Genomic DNA, 19,191 nt, shown 5'->3' on the forward strand with positions numbered 1-19,191 from the left:
TACCGAATTTTTACGATATAAATAACTCAGATTAGGCCTTTTCAAAGAGTTCAGTTTAATTTTTAAAATGACAATTGAATTTTATAGCATTTAAACAAAAAAAGGGGAGGAGGGTATACTTGTAATATAATGTTATCTTTAAAATAATGCAATGTATAATTTAAATCAATCACATAACACAAAACAAAATTAAAAAACAACAGTTTTCATTATTTAAACCTTTCATATGACACTTTTTGTAGTCTGAAAAAATTTGCAGTGTACTACGTCACTTTTATTAAAAACATTTCTACAATAACACAGATAATCTGATGTAGATCAAATAAAAATCAGAACCAATTTTACACTTTCTGAATTAGACAGTGAAATTCAGTTGGGAAGGGTTATGCTTTTACTCCGTTAAAATGTGCTTGAAGACTGATAAAGCTAGATGCGTCTATTTCAATGTTTCAGTCAACAGCATTTCTGTTTGTAGTATTTTAAGCACAATGGCATGCATAATGAAATTCCACATACCGGTACTGGACAAAATATTAGTAATATCTATTGTGACCAAAAGGGACAATTTTCAATATGTAATGCAAATCTATTAAAGAGGGACATTGTCACGTGGTACTTTGGGCCTGTAATGTTGGCACATTCTTTAAGAATATCTGCAATGAAATGTAATTTAAACCTTAAAGAATCTGTGACAGAATTCCCTGGAAGATAACAGCAATGCTAAGATAACACAAAATAAACAAACCACTAATGAAAAGCAAGGCATAGGCAGCATTCAGAGTAGTAATACTGTTTTGTCAAGGTCTCCTGGGATCTCAGAACCCAATAATCAACATGACAACCATCCGTTAGTTACAAAATACAGCAAAACTTCAATTATACGTTTTTATGAGGATCTGAAGAAAAATATGCATAAGTGAGAAAAAAAGGTGTAAATGAAATGACATTTAGTAACATCTGAAATACTGTATCATTATTTAATAACGTGACTATTTTATAAGAAATTCTTTTATTTTGGACTTCATGCTTTTATTTGTTCCTAAGGATTACAATAAGGACACTGACGAGGATGACAGAACGGATCAAGACACGGATCATGGTGCTTGTCTTGGCCCTTATAGTGGTTCTTGTTGTCTTTCTCATGGTTCTTCCTGTGATTCTCGTTGTTTTTGTTATGGTCATTATTAGGGCTAGGATTTTGATGAAATTGCATCTTTTTTCTAGTAAGTCAGAAACATAGCCGCTTTAGTATTTATATGTTATGTGATAAACTGAGTGTTTTAAGACATATTTGTTAGGGTATTTTTTTGCATTTTTTGCCTGTTTCAACTCATCAGAGCATCTTTTGTGTTATTCGGACATTTTTTAGGCATTTTCATTTAATTTTGGCCACAAATCTCCATTATTAATATAAAATAATGTTTATTTCCTTTGATATTTTGTCTACATATTTTGTCCATTAATACCCTTTATTTTTTACTTGGTTATTTAACGACGCTGTACCAACTACGAGGTTATTTAGCGTCAATGGAGTTGGTGATAGTGATATGATATTTGGCGAGATGAGGCCAAGGATTCGCCACAAATTACCTGACATCTGCCTTACGGTTGGGAAAAACCTCGGAAAAAACCCAACCAGATAATCAGCCCAAGCGGGAATCGAACCCGCGCCTGAGCGCAATTCCGGGTCGGCCTTAACCGACCGAGCTACGCCAGTGGCTAATACCCATTATTTTGTATAATATTTTAATCGTTTTTCTACACAAATATTGCTCTTTTAAAGTAGTACACCCCATGTAATGGATCAGTCCAGCCATCCCTTCAATATAGACTCCTCTATACTTGCTAATTCTGTATAAGAGTGGCCTTGTGATGGACTACATGGAAACTACATCTCAGATAAAATAATTAATTAAAGTGTACCACGTAGAAAAAATTATGTAAAATTAAATAAACTTAAATGTTGGTACTATAATTTAATTTAATTACTATTCTAAATATTAAGTAGTACAAAACTCCTTTTTCTAAGCCAATTTTAGAATGTAAGATCAATTTTTAAGGCATTTTTTTATGATTTATATGTCATCAAAATCCTAGCTCCAGTCATTATCGTCATTGTTATGTTCGTTATGCTTCTTATCGTTGTCCTGATCTTTGCCTTTGTCCTTATAGTGGGTCTTGTTGCCTTTGTCATGGTTCTGGTCCTTACCAAGATACTAGCTGTCTTTGTCATGATCTTTATCATTGTTGTGTTTGTCATGGTCATTAACGTTGTTGTGATTCTTATTGTTTATGTTGTCCTTATAGTGGTTCTTGTTCTCTTTGTCAGGGACCTCCTCATCACGATCCTAGTTCTCTTTGTTGTGGTCTTTATCATCGTCGTCATTTTTGTTATGGTCCTCATTATTGTCGTGATCCTTGTTGTTTCTTTGTCGTGGTCCTTGTCGTCTCTGTCATAGTCCTGGTCCTTATCATGATCCTTATTGTCTTTATCTTGGTCTTTCTTGTCTTTGTCGTGATCCTCGTTTTCTTTGTCGTTGCTCTTAAAAAACATAACGTTTTTTATCTGCCCCCATGAGAATGTTTCCTTTTAAGTAGTTAGACCATGAATCAATCAGTGGCGTGCAATAGCATGACGTGAAGGGAAGCAGTGCCTGTATGTATGCCATTACTTGACTGGGCGTCGATGCCTGTTGCCTGCATACAGGGTTTCCATGGAACTGCTTCCCTCGAAAACGTCATCACTGCATGCCGCTGAAATCAATGAATGAAATGGAATGGAATTTCGGGAGGAGGCACTACGACCCAGTACTGCAAGCTTTCAAGATCTATTGCGCTAACCCACAAGCTAGACGCATTCCCAAATCTACACTGGTTGACTACAGTATTCGCTGAGTACCCAGGTTTCGAATAGACAACCTCTGTCCATAGGCCAGCTCTCTCCCTGCGTCACCAGCCGGTGTTCGGGGAACGCCTATGGATGATGAAATGATGTAAATGCCTAATATGGGGAAACTGGAGAACCCCGACAAAAACGCCCAACTGTCCGACAACAAGTACTACTATGGATTTTTCAATGAAAAATCCCAAGCCTGACCGGGACTCGAACCCGGACCGCCTGTGTCACAGGCTGAAGGTCTGCTCACTTAGCCACCGCAGTTGAAACCAATGCAACTTGTGTGACCACGACCAATGATGCCATCTCTCCTCGATACAAGGTTGAGGGCGCCGAAATTGCGTATAAAATTAGCCGTACAGCACGGTCTCTCTCAGGAATATCTCGATATCGAGAACAGCTACAGACCTGTATGACCGACCACTCGTTTGATTATTTTGTAATCGCGAGTTCTGCAATATTAAAATAATAATAGGCATCAGTGGCGTAGCGTCAATGTAAGCTAAAAAGCTTAGCTTCCCCAGTTAATAATAATTTCATAATAAACCTGCAGTTTATGGAGAAAATTATTTATTAATTTTAATATTGTGATGCGGCAGCTCAGGATTATTTGTGATGCAGCAGTAAACAAGAAGCCTGCACACACCAGCTTCCAAGCAGACCGGTTTCTTCTGTGTAATCCACCCCGCAGATTTTCCATCCCTTTTAAACTACCCTAGTCGCAAGGCTCGAAAAGAAGCTAGCTTTAACATTTAAAATAAGTAGTTTCCGCGTTATCCCTTTTCGTCAGTTGTGTTCAGTTGAAGTGTTAGTGTGCACTGTGTGCTGATATAATAAATAATGAGCGAAATAACAGTTCCTGACACTAATTTACTTGAATTTTTTAGGACAATTGCATTATCAAGACTGACTTACGAACAAAAGTGTGATTTAAAAAACAAATGACCGACTCCCTTGCTGTCAATGAAGGACACAACCAAAAGACAGACGCATACTTACGTAATGATACTAATATTGTGATTTCTCTAAGTATGACAGGGAGTGAGCTAATGTTATACGTATATGTGTCTATTTGTTAAGAGATATGTGTAAACCGTGAAATCGTATTTTATTACGTCTCATTTGAGGTCATGCCTTATTGGTGTTACTTACGAGGTTCCAACCAATCTTCGACTGCTGACTTGAAATTGACTACTATTTATTTTAAGACTGTATTTTTGTAATACGTTTTCTCATATTGCTTGAAAGACAACTTGAGTTAGCTTCCCCTGCTCAAAATTTCATGCTACGCCACTGATAGGCATATGATACACTTCGAGTCAACCATAATTAATTAAACATTTTTTGTGAGCTGGGAGTATTTAGGAATGTCACTTCATATGAAAAGAATAGTTAATTTACGTAACTATTACATAAAATGATAATTTCTCGTACGAGTGAGATGTTTACGGCCGAGACACTTTCTGTAATAGTTAAGTACCAGTACATCACAGTCTAGTATATAGTCACGAAACTCAATATGTAGGCCTAGTAAATATGCATCCATAGATAGTTGCTAACCACTAGGATCGCTAATATCGCCTCATTACAGACAATGCGAAATAGTACCGGCACAGTCTATTGTTCCTAGCACCCTCACAACCAAGCTTCGTGAATATATATACTAGACCAGGCCTGCAGAACTCGTAAGTAGGGGAAATATGACGTCAGCCTCACTCCACTTCTATTGGGGATGATCGACTTCTGCGTAGAGTTCTCTGGCCGTCAAAGGTCCATCAGGTGGCGGCATATAATTTTCAAAAAGGATTGTAATAAATTTAATGTTTTTATAATGCGTTATCTCGTTCAAGGTGTACAATTATGCTAGATTTCCTGTCGGTAGTTTCTTTGAGATTTGTTTGCACTCAACCTGCTTTAGATTTTCGAAAACTTTCCTCCTATCATCACCTACAGAAACATAAATTTGTAGCATGTAAGTAATGAACCTTGAAAGTCACTATTAATTTCAATTCAAAATGAGCACAACGAGTGACGTCCTTAATTTAACAGTATATAAATAAATAATCAATATACAGTTCGTAATAATGAATTTACCCGAATGTTTGTGCATTCCATAATTCTTAATATGGGCTTCGTTGAAATGTGGTTTAATATTGAAATGACGAGTAGAAATAAACTGGATGGGACACAGTAAACAAGCAATTCTTTCGTCTTCAACAACAAAATAATCATATTCCCACTTCCTTTGGAAGTAGTATTTCTTCACGGGTTTAGATTTTGCCATGTTCCAGCTCTCTTTAAACTGCAGTACGCGTATTGTGTATTTATTTATTTACTTATTTGTATTTATTTATATGTTTATTTATTTGGCTGGAGTGCGTTACAATGTTAAATGACAGCATTGACATCCGGTCATATAGCTATCACTCACTTATCAACGTACCTACAATTTATTTATCGTCCTATTACAAGTAAAACCAGTTAAGACCAGTAATACAAGTTTTGTAAAAACAGGAATTAAAACTTTATTAATGCACGAAAAATCATAATAAATTCTTCAAATAAAATAATTGGTTTGTTGCCTGCATGCAACATTTCGGACTTATTTCATTTTAGTACAATACAGAGCACGGAAAGACAAGTCGGGGACTGTACTTAACTTATTTTACACAAAAAGTGGATTTAATCGGCTTTATTAGTAATAGGACGATATATACGTAGGTAGACCTTCTTACATTATATGCACACATACATTTTAAAATTTATTTTACATGTCTTTTAATTTATTTATTTCCCTCATTCATTTTTCTCTTACGTACTTTCTAAAGGTATGTTCGTAAGGATTTTATTATCTGTTCATTTGTAATTCTTGATAGCGTATTGTATACCTGCCGCCGCGAGAATGAATTGTTGATGCAGCCGACCGTAACTAGGACGTCATGACCGCACTGGTAGAAAAGGTGAGTGGGGTAAGAAAGGGGAGTAAAGCAGTCGCTCTGAGGAGCTACAGTTCTGCAGGTCTGTACTGGACTGTGAGTACATTATATTTTAATGAACCTACATGAAACAAATTAATTAATTTTGGAAATGCAAGAGAGATACATACTTTGATAGTACTGATAGCCTATGCCTACTAGTAATGACGCAATAACCAATGTTTTATTTTGTATAGCGAAATCAGTAGTGTTCTCTGTGACTGATATATTGTAGAATTTAATTCTCTGTGGAATTTTGAAAGATACGGAAGAGGCTTTGCTAGAATTCCAGCAAAGTCACAGTATGAAGATTATACTGTAGCAAAGTCTGAAAGATATAATTACGAAAGAATACGAATCATTTCAGTTATGAAAGAAGTTTAATAATATAAAAAATGTTGTCTCAGAAACTGACATTCTTGCATTTGTTTTGATCAGAGAGAGATATTTGTATCAACAAAAGCCGTCCTAAATAAGGGTTCGATAGATCGGCCTACTAATCAATTCACAATGAACAATTATGTTTTATGCACTGGTTTTATGTGTGAAATATAGTTACTGTTTTGTTTCCAATTACCTATCGACATATGAGTTGTGTTTTTTGTCTTTTTTGGTTAAAACAATACTAAATAAAATTATGATGTGTAGTTGCTTTGAGTGAAATAATAGTATTATCTTACATTTTATTATACGGGCTGTGAGATGCGGTGTGTTAAATTATAAATTATAATTAATTAATTGCAAGGGTTCCTTTTACAACCTAAAAATGTTGACGCCATCCACATTGTAGTCACAGTACCTACTAAATGTTATGACCATATTGAAACTGGAAGTGAAAGTTGCTGCTTTTCTGAAGCAAAACGACGGATATGCACGCAAGAAAGCCAGGACGTTGACGCGGGAGCAATTGGATAAGTTTCTGGTAGAAACGCTATATGAAAAAAAAATAAATAAATAACGATTAAGGTAAGAGAGACAATGAGTCAATAATGTAGCTCTTAATGTCATTTCTATTCTAGTCTTCGAAATTGAGGTCTCAGTTGGAGAGATACAGGTTAGCTGATAACTTCTATCGGATCTAACCATTGCTGCATTGCGCTGTCTGTCTAGGTCTGGTTTCGTACGTACTAGCACTGAAACTGGGGACAGTTCAGACGTAAAATCATTGCGATGCCGAGAATGTAACTGAATTGCAACGAATTTTTAAATGTAACTTATTAACTTAAAAAGGAACGCAAAGGAACATACATTACAAGAAGAAATAAATATATACTCTAAATATATATTTTTTTTAGAAGAGACAACATGCGTCACAAGTGCTGGAAAAAAATACAGCCTTAATTAAGGACTAAAAGTTTAAAATGACAGGATTTCGAAGTATTTACATTAAAAAATTGTAACATTTAGACTTATGTTAAAAATAAAATAAATAGAATTCGCTATTTAAATTACTCTTATATTTTTAACTGATATATTTTAATTATCTTAAGATTTGGTGATACTTCTTTTCAATTCACATGATTCTCAGTTCACTCTTTTATTATCGAGCTGACCTAGAATACTTTCATTCTGACTTCTTACTAAACACAATGTTCGAAATATTTTCATTTTAAGTATATATAATATTAGGCTACCTTCCTTTCTTGGAAATGACTTATTAAGCTATTGTATGCTCAATTCCCATGCTCCCCCCCAACACGAGTTTTACTCATACGAAGGCTATAATTACATTAAATAGAACATAATTATCTAAAATGTTGTTTCTTTAATAGGCTATTAATTTCATTATTTTAAAATAAGTTTTGGTTGAACTTAAACTGAGAGGATTCAATCCGGCATCAGAGCTGGAATTTTCGGTATGGCTTAGTGGATAAAGCGTCAGCACGTAAAGCTGAAAATCCGGGTTCGAGTCCTGGTGCCGTAGAGAATTTTTCTCCGCTCCACCCATCCTTCATCTTGGAAGTATGGTAATTTGTTCTCCAACTTCTTGTGTAATTGCAGTAGCTCTGCATTCCTGTCTTACAGAGCAATACCAGTATTCTGTGTATCTTCTATAGTATATGTGTCCATTAAGTAGTAATTTCTTTCCTCATGCAGGTGAAATTATAATCTGTACCATAATTATACAGGAAAATTGAACGATGTCAGCGCTTAGTCAGACCAGAGATATCAGAGGAAGCTGCTGCACTCACATCGGTGGAAAGAGTAGCTCCCGTACTAGAGCAGTCCCTACACTTTCAGATTCTATTTCCAGCTGTGATCATAACAAAGGCAAGAGTCATAGCCTACTATACTCAATAAATTGTATATTATCTATTATCATTGCACAATTATCAACAGCAATATACTTCGCACGAAAACATGACGACCTTCCCTCATCCCCTTCACCAGTTAACTGCAGGCACGCGCAAGGGATAAACCCTTAGCCGAGTTGCCAATTCTTGAAGTCATTGTGATTTGCGAATGTTTTTCAAACTGTGTTCCGTGAAACCGCGATTTTCAGCGAGACTATATTATCTTTGTAAATATACCTTAATTTATAATTATACTAAAAGAAAATTAATATAAAAATGAACAAACTTATTTTAAAAACACTTTATATTTATATTTTCACTAACATGTTTTGCCTAAATAAACAAGGAAATGCAGAATTACTGTATATAAGCGTTAAATTCTCATGTTATTGAAGTTCCAGAATTTTATACTTAATTAAGGATGTTGCGCTGGTAAAATTTTCGGAAACTGTGATCATTGAATAGAAATTTATAGTACAAGAGAGTAAAATTAGATTTTGGGTGATAATTTCCACGAGCGCATAAAATCTGTTTACTCTAGTATGCTATACAATATTTTATTCATTACTGGTATGTAAATTTAATTTTAAATTGTAGGTCTTTTCTTTGTAATGTGTTGTTGGAAAAGAAGTTCATATATATTCATTTTATTATTGCTAATATGTTGATTGTCATGTAGAGAGTGATTTAAAAACATTTAATTCACTGCTGTAAGTTAGAAAACTTTTAAGCACTTCTGTGAATAACGTCATTATTTAGGTTGCTAAGGACGGTGAAATAAAGACCAGTTTAGATACCAGTCATGGATAAATGTATTCCTTTTACATATTTTTTCATAACACGAAAATCATATTAAAGCACAAAATAATATATTTGTTTCTCTGCCAGTTCAGTTGCCGGTTCGATGCAAATTATCTGTAGGCCTAAGGAACGTTATAAGCAGGGAAAGGATTTATATGTAAATACATATTTACTTATAAAGCTAATATAATTTATATTTTGCATTATCTTTATGTTTCACAATGTGTAGGGTTGAAAAATCCTACTTTTATTTTCCATATTTTTCCATATTTTAGAGTTTAGTACATATTTTCGTTAATTTCCATATATTTTCCATATTTCATATAAAACAGTCCATATTATATTAGGTTTAACAATAAAACAAAACAAAATTCCATTAACTTTTAAAAATACATTTCAACAATAGAGATTTAAACACATGTTCAGTAATCCCTTTAACATCAGAGTTATTTGAAAATTAGCAGTCCTATCAACAATGGGAAAGTAAGTTACAAAACTGTATTAATTTAATTTAAAATTTTTAACAGACTTCAGTTGTGCAGCTCAACAGTTAAATGCCAGTCAGAGTACACATAGGTTCAGTTTTGTAAATCATACTATAAAGACGGTAAATATGCCAAAAGTACGTCATTCAGTCAATTTAAAATCAAAACTAACAAGTTACATTTCAGAATTTAAAGAAGATGGTTTATCAACTGACAATAAAATATTATTTTGTAATTTGTGTCAGTGTGCAGTATCATCTACACAAAAGTTCCTGGTGCAACAACACATTACAACTAGTAAACATCAGGCCAACAAACAACTAAATTCCAAGCAGAGACAATTGTTTTTAACACAACCAACAACATCGAATGTAAGATCTGAGTTTAACATCGACCTGTGCCGTTCTCTCATCTCTGCTGATATTCCTCTCTACAAACTAAAGAATAAGGTCTTCAGGGAATTCCTTGAAAAATATACTCAACATACAATCCCGGATGAGTCAACACTTAGGAAGACGTATGCTCCATCCATCTACGATGAGACAATACAGAAGATAAGAGATGAAATTAAAGATAGTTCAATTTGGGTTTCCATTGATGAGACTCCCGACAAAGAAGGTAGACTTGTTGGTAATGTAGTTATCGGTTTGTTAAGTGAACAATATTCTGAACGAATTCTTTTACATTGTGATGTTCTAGAAAAGTGCAATAACAAAACTATAGTTAAACTGTTCAACGAAGCTATGGGTATCCTGTGGCCAAAGGGTATTATGTACGATAATGTGTTATTCTTTATTAGCGATGCTGCCCCTTATATGGTCAAAGCTGGACAAGCATTATCTGTTGTATATCCTAAATTGACTCATTTTACTTGTGTGGCGCATGCATTTCATCGTGTGGCAGAAGTGGTCAGAGACAATTTCCCTAAAGTAGATTTGTTGATTTCATCAGTGAAAAAAGTATTTCTCAAAGCTCCCAGTAGAGTTAACGTGTTGAAAGAAATGTACCCTGAAATTCCATTGCCACCAAAGCCAATTTTAACTAGATGGGGTACATGGCTAGAAGCAGTTGAATATTATGCCGAACATATAGACTCTATTAACAATGTTCTCCTTGCATTGGACTCTGAAGATGCAGTCTCAATTGATACTGCGAAAACAGTTACCTGTGACATAAGTGTGAAGAATGACTTAGCTCACATACAGCATACATTTTCATGCATCATAAAAACGCTCAAAAGTCTCCAAAATAGGCACCTTTCACTATCTGAAAGTTTTGAAATTATAAATAGTACTGTGGAACAACTGAATCGTGGTAGAGGTAAAGTTGCAGATGCAGTAAGAGCTAAGGTGGACACTGTACTTTCAAAAAACCCTGGATATGAAGAACTACAAAAGGTTGTTGCTGTGATGAGTGGTGAATCAACAGTGAAGATTAACTTGGACTTATCCCCAGCAGACATTGTGAAATTGAATTATGTACCAGTTACTTCTTGTGACGTCGAACGCTCTTTTAGTCAGTATAAATCTATCCTCAGAGACAATAGAAGAAGATTCACTTTTCAGCACTTGAAAGAAATGTTTGTAACCTATTGTTATGGTAACAGACAATAAAAATTGTGTTTTGTTGAAACTACATTGGAAGATAAGGTACGTCCATTATATTTTTTGTTTAGTTTGATTAAAATGTACCAATATTTAACGTACATAGTCATTTTTTTATAATTTTAAGTCCATATTTAATTCCATATTTTGGTAAAAATCCATATTTAATTCCATATTTTGGTAAAAATAACTACATATATATTTACATATTTCATATATTTTTAGTCCATATAAATCCGTTCCCTGGTTATAAGATACGAAATATGACTGAATTAATTAAGGGGCATGTACACTTCTTATACCTTAAAATTCTGTTATGTAATATATAGGCCTAATATAAAATTTAAATTTCTAAACTAACTATTGAAGTTAATTCAGGTAAAACAACCTATATTAGTTTTTTTTTAGTTATTTAACGACACTGTATCAATTACTAGGTCATTTAATATCGATGGGATTGGTGATAGCAAAATGGTATTTGACGAGATAAGGCCGAGGATTCGCTATAGATTACCTGACATTCGCCTTACTGTTGAGAAAAACCTCGGAAAAAACCCAATCAGATATATCAGCCAAAGCGGGAACTGAATCCACGCCAGAGTGTAACTTCGGATCGGCAGTCAAGCACCTCAGCCAACTGAGCTACGCCAGTGGCTCTGTATTAGTTCTGAAGTTATGATTTTTAAGGCAAAGTGCGGCGTTGGCTATAATAGTTGTTACGTGGAATACAGCATAAGCTTTTTTTTCTTCTTCGCAAACTATATTCCTCAAAAACCCTTTTCCTGGTAATTCCGAAAGTGCTGGATAGAATAGAATGAAATTTTTTCTGCATTCTTAAACATAATGTACAAATCAGGCCAGAATATTTCCGCAAGTTTATTTGCTGTTGGCGATATCTCTTTCGCGTATTGTTCACATAGTGTTCGACGAAGTAAATCACGCATAAAATCGTCTATCTTACCGAATTCTGTTTTAGTTTATTTTCTCTTTAGTTGGTGAACCGTAATTCTTAATTTCTATATATATTTTTTTACCAACTCCGCCGGTTGCGTCCGATGTTAAGTGATTAAGATTTGTACTTATCAAACTGCCTCAACTTTCGATTACTCTATGGATAGAATTTCTAACGTTAGACATAATTTTAACACTTCGTTTTCTTAGCTACGCTCCTCTGCAAATAAGATATTCTGTTTTCTTCGACGGTGTTATTTGTTCTTGTCGTGATCTTCAGGTGAATCAGGAGGCCTGACTGCTCCAACACTCTTCAATCATGGCCAGAATAAATTAGACATATTGAAGCGCACAACGGTATAAAACAACACGTCGACAAATGTCTAAAAAGACACTGAGAACGGGTGAAGCCGAACAGGTAGACGCAATGACTTAAATTTGGCAATGCTGGGATCCATTGTATTTCTGCCACGCGGCTAGGGGTTGAGTAGAGGATGGGGGTTTATGAGGGATTACCAATTCCAAGAAGAGAGGTCGTCATGTTTTCGAGCCAAGTATACCACAAGTGCTGATAAGTTTTCTGATAATTTCATAAGCTTAACGAATGTTTATCATGTCAAGAAACATGAGCTTAAAACGAAATAAAATTTTAACAGAAAATTAGGCCTATCTCCACTAATGTTATTCAGCTAGACAATTCCCATGCGAAATATTAATCTTATTGCATGTGTGCATGCCATTATTTTTCTGTGAAAACAGAGGTTATGGATACATACACAGGCCTAAGTCTTCTGGAATATGAAATTCGTTGATAAATATTTAAGAAAATAAAAGCATGGCCTGCAATATTTCACTTCACAATGCCATACTGGTTTCTCCAAAAAGTCATTCCTTACTATATATGAGTATAACCTTCACATCAATTCACAAATGGCTCTTACTTTGTTTTGTTATGACAGGGCAGAAAAAAATACGGTTGTGTTGTTTTCCTGTTTTGGAATAAAAGCAGAATAATTTAAAATCCACCTCTGAATTAATTTGATGACTAAATAATGTGGTATGTAAAGTAAGCCATGAATTTTGATTAAAATTGCCCTCATCCTTGTTTCTTTGTCGTTGCCCTTATAGCGGTTCTTATTGTCTTCGTAATGGTCCTGGTCCTTATTGTCTTTGTCGTGGTTCTTATTGTTGTCGTGATCTTCTTATCTTTGTTGTTACCCAAAGATCCTGCACACGTGATATGACCATACATGTTAAAGCGTGTATAAATAAACTAAAACAAGAAAAATACATGAAAATAAATGTGTTATTAATTTTTTTTCGAAATCCCTAACATCCTTACAATTCCAACCATTCTCACAATAACAATCGCAAACAGCATTAACGTTTCACGCAAATATAATTCGATAAATCCCCTGTCACTCTTTTTGTTATCCAGAAAGCGAAAGTTAATCTTCTTAGTTGAAGATATATTGAATGTTATCACTTATCAGTTATGTATGCATTTGGAATAATAGTTCAAGAAAATGTAATATCATCTGCAGCACGATACAGAAATCATATTATTGCGAAACGTGTAAGAGAACGTCCGTGATGCCTTTGTGACACTCTCTTCTCTTTTAGTGTTCTGTAAATGTGAATTAAATTCTGTATGAGCCAACTTCATGTTGTGTCCAATACAGTCCCTGACAAGCACAATGTCCACCCCTGGCGTGTGTGTGTGTGTTAAATGAATCAGTTTAATCGGCAGCAAGAACGGTATCATACGCATAAGCCTACACGTTTTGATTCTTATCGATAATCCCGCAATAAATCTTGCAAGGTCACAATGCTGGGTCGTAGTACCCCCTCCTGAAATACCATTCCATTTCAAGCCTATAATCCGTGTTATTGCCTTCGTTAATGCTTTTCCTGGAATTCGTTTTATCGGGTGTCTGCAATTAAAAAAAAAAAATGTGTTCCCTTCATTCGTAGTACGAATACATTGTACACTGTGCCCACAAAAACATTCCGTGATTATAAAATATAATTTTGTAACTATGCGTATTGCGAAATTCATACCGATGTCATTAGAAAGAACGGTTCAAATAATAATAATAATAATAATAATAATAATAATAATAATAATAATAGGAAATGCGCACAAGTGTGCAAATAATTTTAGGTATATGTAATTGTAATTGTTGGCGAAAAACAAAAGAAGGCACCATAAGGAAAAAAAAAGACGATAAACTATAGAAAACTCATAAAAACGCTCAGAACCGGAAGAAAAAATCAGCAATATTTTAAAAAAGTATCACGGAAGAAAAAAGAAATTCTAGAATACATTTCTAAAAAACTATAGAAGCTATAAAAGTGAAGAATAAATTTTAATGATGATAAATCATTTAGTATAAGTTATTATGTGAGAGTTAGAAACTAAGGGCCGTATTCATAGACATTTTTAGCGCGGGCTTTCGGTGGATTATCAGCGTTTTTCGTATTCATAAACCAGTGTTAGCGATAATGATTTGAATTCTGTACTAGTAACCAGTGGATAGCCGGGGCTAGCTTAGTACACTCGTAGCGCGTGCTGCGAAATGTCTATGAATACCACCCTAAATCTTCTATATGACATTTACAACTATTGAGGTTACGTATGTGCGATACCTAAGAATGGAACGATATATTTCCTTCTTTCAGGTATTTTTCTTTGCATCCATAGAAACAGCAGTAGTTCTCCATCACTGTGGCTGAAAATCGGTACACAATAATTTATTATCTTACTTAGAATACATTTCATTAATGAATCACAAGCAAGACCCCACGTATAAAAACACTACAGAATCGTCTGCAGCATACCAAAGTCATGTGACTTACGTTTTCAATGTTGATACCCTGTGCAGCAGACCGGGCACTCTCTACTAACTCTATGACTACAGCACCAGAAACAAAAATGGGCCGAGTCTTGGTATATAGCAGTCCTCCTGAATGTAGGCAATAAGCTCCCCAAGACTGTCCACACGTAGCATACATATTATACAGTCTATACAAAACTAGAAAGGTATTGACAGTTCAACGGCTTCAAAGCGTCACTAAGGCAATCGTTCAAACTAGCCAATCAGAGACCATGTCAACAGGCCGACGTTGCCGACTGTTTCGCAGCGAGCACATGGTAGCCAGTTGCTTTGCTCGGAAGTGTTAAATCTTCGTTACTGTGTTCTGTCGTGGCTATTGTTTTCGTAGATATTTTGTTGTTGATTAAGGTCGAATAAGTTTAAGTTTAAATTTAATTTAGTTGTGAGTGCATTTGTAACGCGATTTATAGTGCCGTGTGTTTCATTTATACAATGTCGCAAGGCATCACTCCTGCAGTTAGCAGCACAAAACGAACCACGGGCTCAGGGAGAAAGGAGTGCTACAAGGGACAGCAAGAGGTCTAGAAGTAACGAAAACAATGCTCCTCTTACAAGTCAGGCGAGAGAAATGGTTTGTAATGTGCGGGACTATTTCGAGAAAGAAGGTACAATGATGGGCCTCTTAGTCCTGTACAACAGGTGGTAAATAGTACTGCAGAGCCTCTCAAAATAGGAAAGAACACCATCGTTAAAATAGGAAATGAGAAATTTAAATTGAATGAGCAAGAAGATGCACCTTCCCGACTTGAAACCCCCTGGGAAGAAAAGAAAAGTGGAAAAGCGGTGACAAATTTAGATGCCTTTCAGGAGGATGCAATCCGGCGGCATGTATATTTATATTGTGACGGCCACGTGAGGTTCGAACTCACGACCAGCAGAAGGAAGTGCTAAGTCGGCTGTGTTTTGGGCGGGTTGCGCGAGCATCTGCTCCCTGTGGCATGTGCTGCGGAGAGAATACAGGGGAAAGAGCGACCGCGGAAGAGAGGAGAGGGGTCCGGATTGTTCGAGTGACGCTTGGAGATATCCAGATAATTCGAGAGAGCTATCTCTGGACAACCGTAGAAATTTCTCGTAACTATGGTTTAGTTATAAAAGAAAAGACGCGAGTGAACTTGAGCAGTTTATTCAGCCAGTCAGTAAGCCAGCGTTGTTACAGTCAGTGAACAGAGCAAGCCAGCCAGTCTTGTGTACCGGAGTTCGACTTGAGTGTGCGTCCGCAACTGTGTCGGCATCCGAAGGCCTGAGTTCGAGTGCAGTGGACCGCAGTTGGAAGGACCTGAGTTCGAGTACAGTGGACTGTCTCTGAAGGTCTGGGGTTCGAGGTTCTGTGAACGCGAGTGACTGAGCTAGAAGAACTAGCCAAGACAAACGAGCTGTGAACTGAGAACTGACAGTTCTGTGTTGTAAATAGTGCTTTGTGAATATTAGTTAAGATTAACAGTTCATTGTTGTTCGTAATAGTCCAAGTAAACTGTCATTGTTGTTTGTGGAGTGCAATAACGAACGTTGTGTTGCTGTGCGGAGAGAAAATCCCATTGTTGACGGGAGTGAAATTAAATTGTAGAGAGTGAAGAGTTATTGTTGAGACAATAAAATTACATTGCTGTTGAGTTTAAATAAATTTACAATATTATCGACGGAAGGCGCTGCAAACTTCGCTTCAAGATGCGGAGCTTTTTCACGGCAGTGTTTCTTCTCCACATTGTCTTAAAGAATTTAGGTTTCAAGTATAAAAAAATCAATGGTCGTAAGTAGGCCTATTAATGGAGACAACTTATCGCTTATATACTATGTACCATATTCGCATTCATTCATTCATACGTTTATTATTATTATTATTATTATTATTATTATTATTATTATTATTATTATTATTATTAAGCTGGTCAAAAACTACCGTATGATACAAATTTATGAGTTTACGATTTCGTGTCAGCTGCAAGTTCCGATACGCGGCGCAAAGAGCCGCACTGCACTAGCGCACAACTTTACAACGTCGCGACGTTCCCGCGTGCGCGAGAGAGAACTGTCAATACCTTTCTCGACTAGACGGCATTTCGGAAGGCGGTTAGCATCTATATGCGCCGTAGCATTTCTGGTATGTGACGTCACAAGCTTGTACAGTAGAACCAATCAGAATCAGTCTATAACAAGCACTTGCCGAGTTCGTTTGTTCACGTGCGAGTGTTTCAATACATTGAATAAGTAAAACTAACATTTACTGTGTTTATGTAAGGTAAATAAATGGAAGAAGAGCCTGTAAAAAGACAAGTATTACACAAGCAGGCGCGGAAAATAGTGTTTAAGGTGTATAATTATTTTAAAAACGTTAACGAGCAGAACGCTGCCGGCCATCTTGATGCTGGCAGCAACGTTGCCAACATGCAAGAAACGACTGCAGAAGCATGTGGTGTGGGATTGAGAACCGTGCAAAGAATATTGTTAGTGAAGGAAAGAGGGTTTGTTTGGTGTCATGCTTACAGTAATCAATTGTCTTTTGATAACTTAAATTCTCTCCTGCACTATTTGTATTGCACGTACTCGTGAAGTACGATGTGGCAATGTTGTATGCTGCCTTGCTCTCTCTATCTGTCTCCCTCGACGCAAACGCTAGCAGATAACCGCCTTCCGAATTGGTGTCGACTCTAGTTTTGTGTAGACTGTAGGTGTTCTTGTTCACTGCACATGCGCAATGCGTTGTATCTGGAACTCAGTAAAATTAGGCGGCCCATTTATTTATTTATTTTTTTGGCCTGTACATGGTTGCATTGTGCGGCCTAACCCGAGTCTCAGTCACTGAAGTCATTATCGTATGTCCTGTAAAACTGACGTCGCAGAGGTATGTACAATATGCACGTGCAACTATGGGGAGGGGAGGATAATTATTGCCATTACCTACGACCGGGGTTGCCAGATTCTCTCGTCAGGAATACAGGACAGGTGAGGATACTGCATACTTTAACGTAACTACACATTTGAATTAATTCAATTTGTACTACAACTGATTTTATTCGTTTTATGTTTTACAACCAATTGTATAGGGCCCAAACTTTTAATTTTGTTGCATTTTTTATAAATCAACTTCCAAAGAGAGTAAAGACTAAACATACTGTATGTCAAATACATACTATACTATTACCGTTTTTATTTCAATACCGATAGGAGGTGCCAGGCACGTTTGAAGACGACACTAAACATAGGTTGGGCAGGGTCTTGTAAAAATGAGTAAGAAGTTTTAAAGATAATTTTACAGAAATGACTAGAGCTCGGAAGTTGAGGAAAAATATATATATTTTTTTCGAGTGTCCGAACACGAAACCCAACATATATGTTCATTTTGGGTCATTGTAGGCCTACAAATGTCCTTTTAAACTGTTAAAGAGGCTAGTACAAGAATTTCTCCTCCTCCTCCTCTTCTTCTTCTTTTTCTTCTTCTTCTACACTAAACGTCTGTTCTGCATATTTTCCTTTCTACTGTATTTCCGAACACGAGCTCTGCTCATTCGGAAGTTAATATCGTTGCTTTATTGCCATAAGGTCGTAAGTGCATTATTTGAGATTTTACATAAACAATTTAAAACCTCAAATAGTCGTGAAAAATCCAAATTTCATTGCAGGGACTTGAAATTTATGACATCGTATTTTTCACAGTTATTTTGTGTTTATGTAAGATTTCAAATAATGCAGTTATGGTCTTATGGCAATAAAATGACGCTATCACTTTGTTATTAATTTACAAGTTATCTATAATACTAATAATAATAATAATAATAATAATAATAATAATAATAATAATAATCCGTGGCGTCACAGCCCTTGAAGAGCCCAGACCGACCAGCCGGCTGCTGTCCTTACGTTCACATGCCGAAGCAGAGGTGGACGATCATCCAACCAGAATGGAGGTATGGTGTGGTTAGCACGATGATCCTCCCAGCCTTATCTATAATTAAGTTATTTCGGCTACCAATAATTTGCTGACATTATTTTTGTAATGTCGACTTTTCAATAACCTTGAATCTTGAATGTACGTTAAATTAATGATAATTAAAAAAAAAATTGGCTACTCCCTAGCCAAAATTGGCCATTTGTTTGATTCTAATGGAAGCGATTTACCTTAAGAAATACAGTATACGTAAATGTAAACAGCAGCATGTCATTAAACAGTTTGAAGATAATACAAATGTCATTTACTGAATATACTTAATTAAGCACAACCTTCTGTTTCCTAAAAATGATAGATTAAAACCCGCAGTCGTCTAGTGAGTAGTAGGCAATTTCACGTAAAATC

At 35.8% G+C, this 19,191-nt stretch overlaps 1 long non-coding RNA gene across 1 annotated transcript in view; it reads right to left on the reverse strand.

Annotated features, from left to right (window-relative positions):
- The window catches only part of LOC138702867 (uncharacterized), a 154,126-nt gene that overhangs the window by 58,506 nt on the left and 76,429 nt on the right, over positions 1-19,191 (reverse strand). The window lies entirely within an intron of this gene.

Source organism: Periplaneta americana, chromosome 7 (assembly GCF_040183065.1).
Source record: "Periplaneta americana isolate PAMFEO1 chromosome 7, P.americana_PAMFEO1_priV1, whole genome shotgun sequence".
Taxonomy (NCBI): domain Eukaryota; kingdom Metazoa; phylum Arthropoda; class Insecta; order Blattodea; family Blattidae; genus Periplaneta; species Periplaneta americana.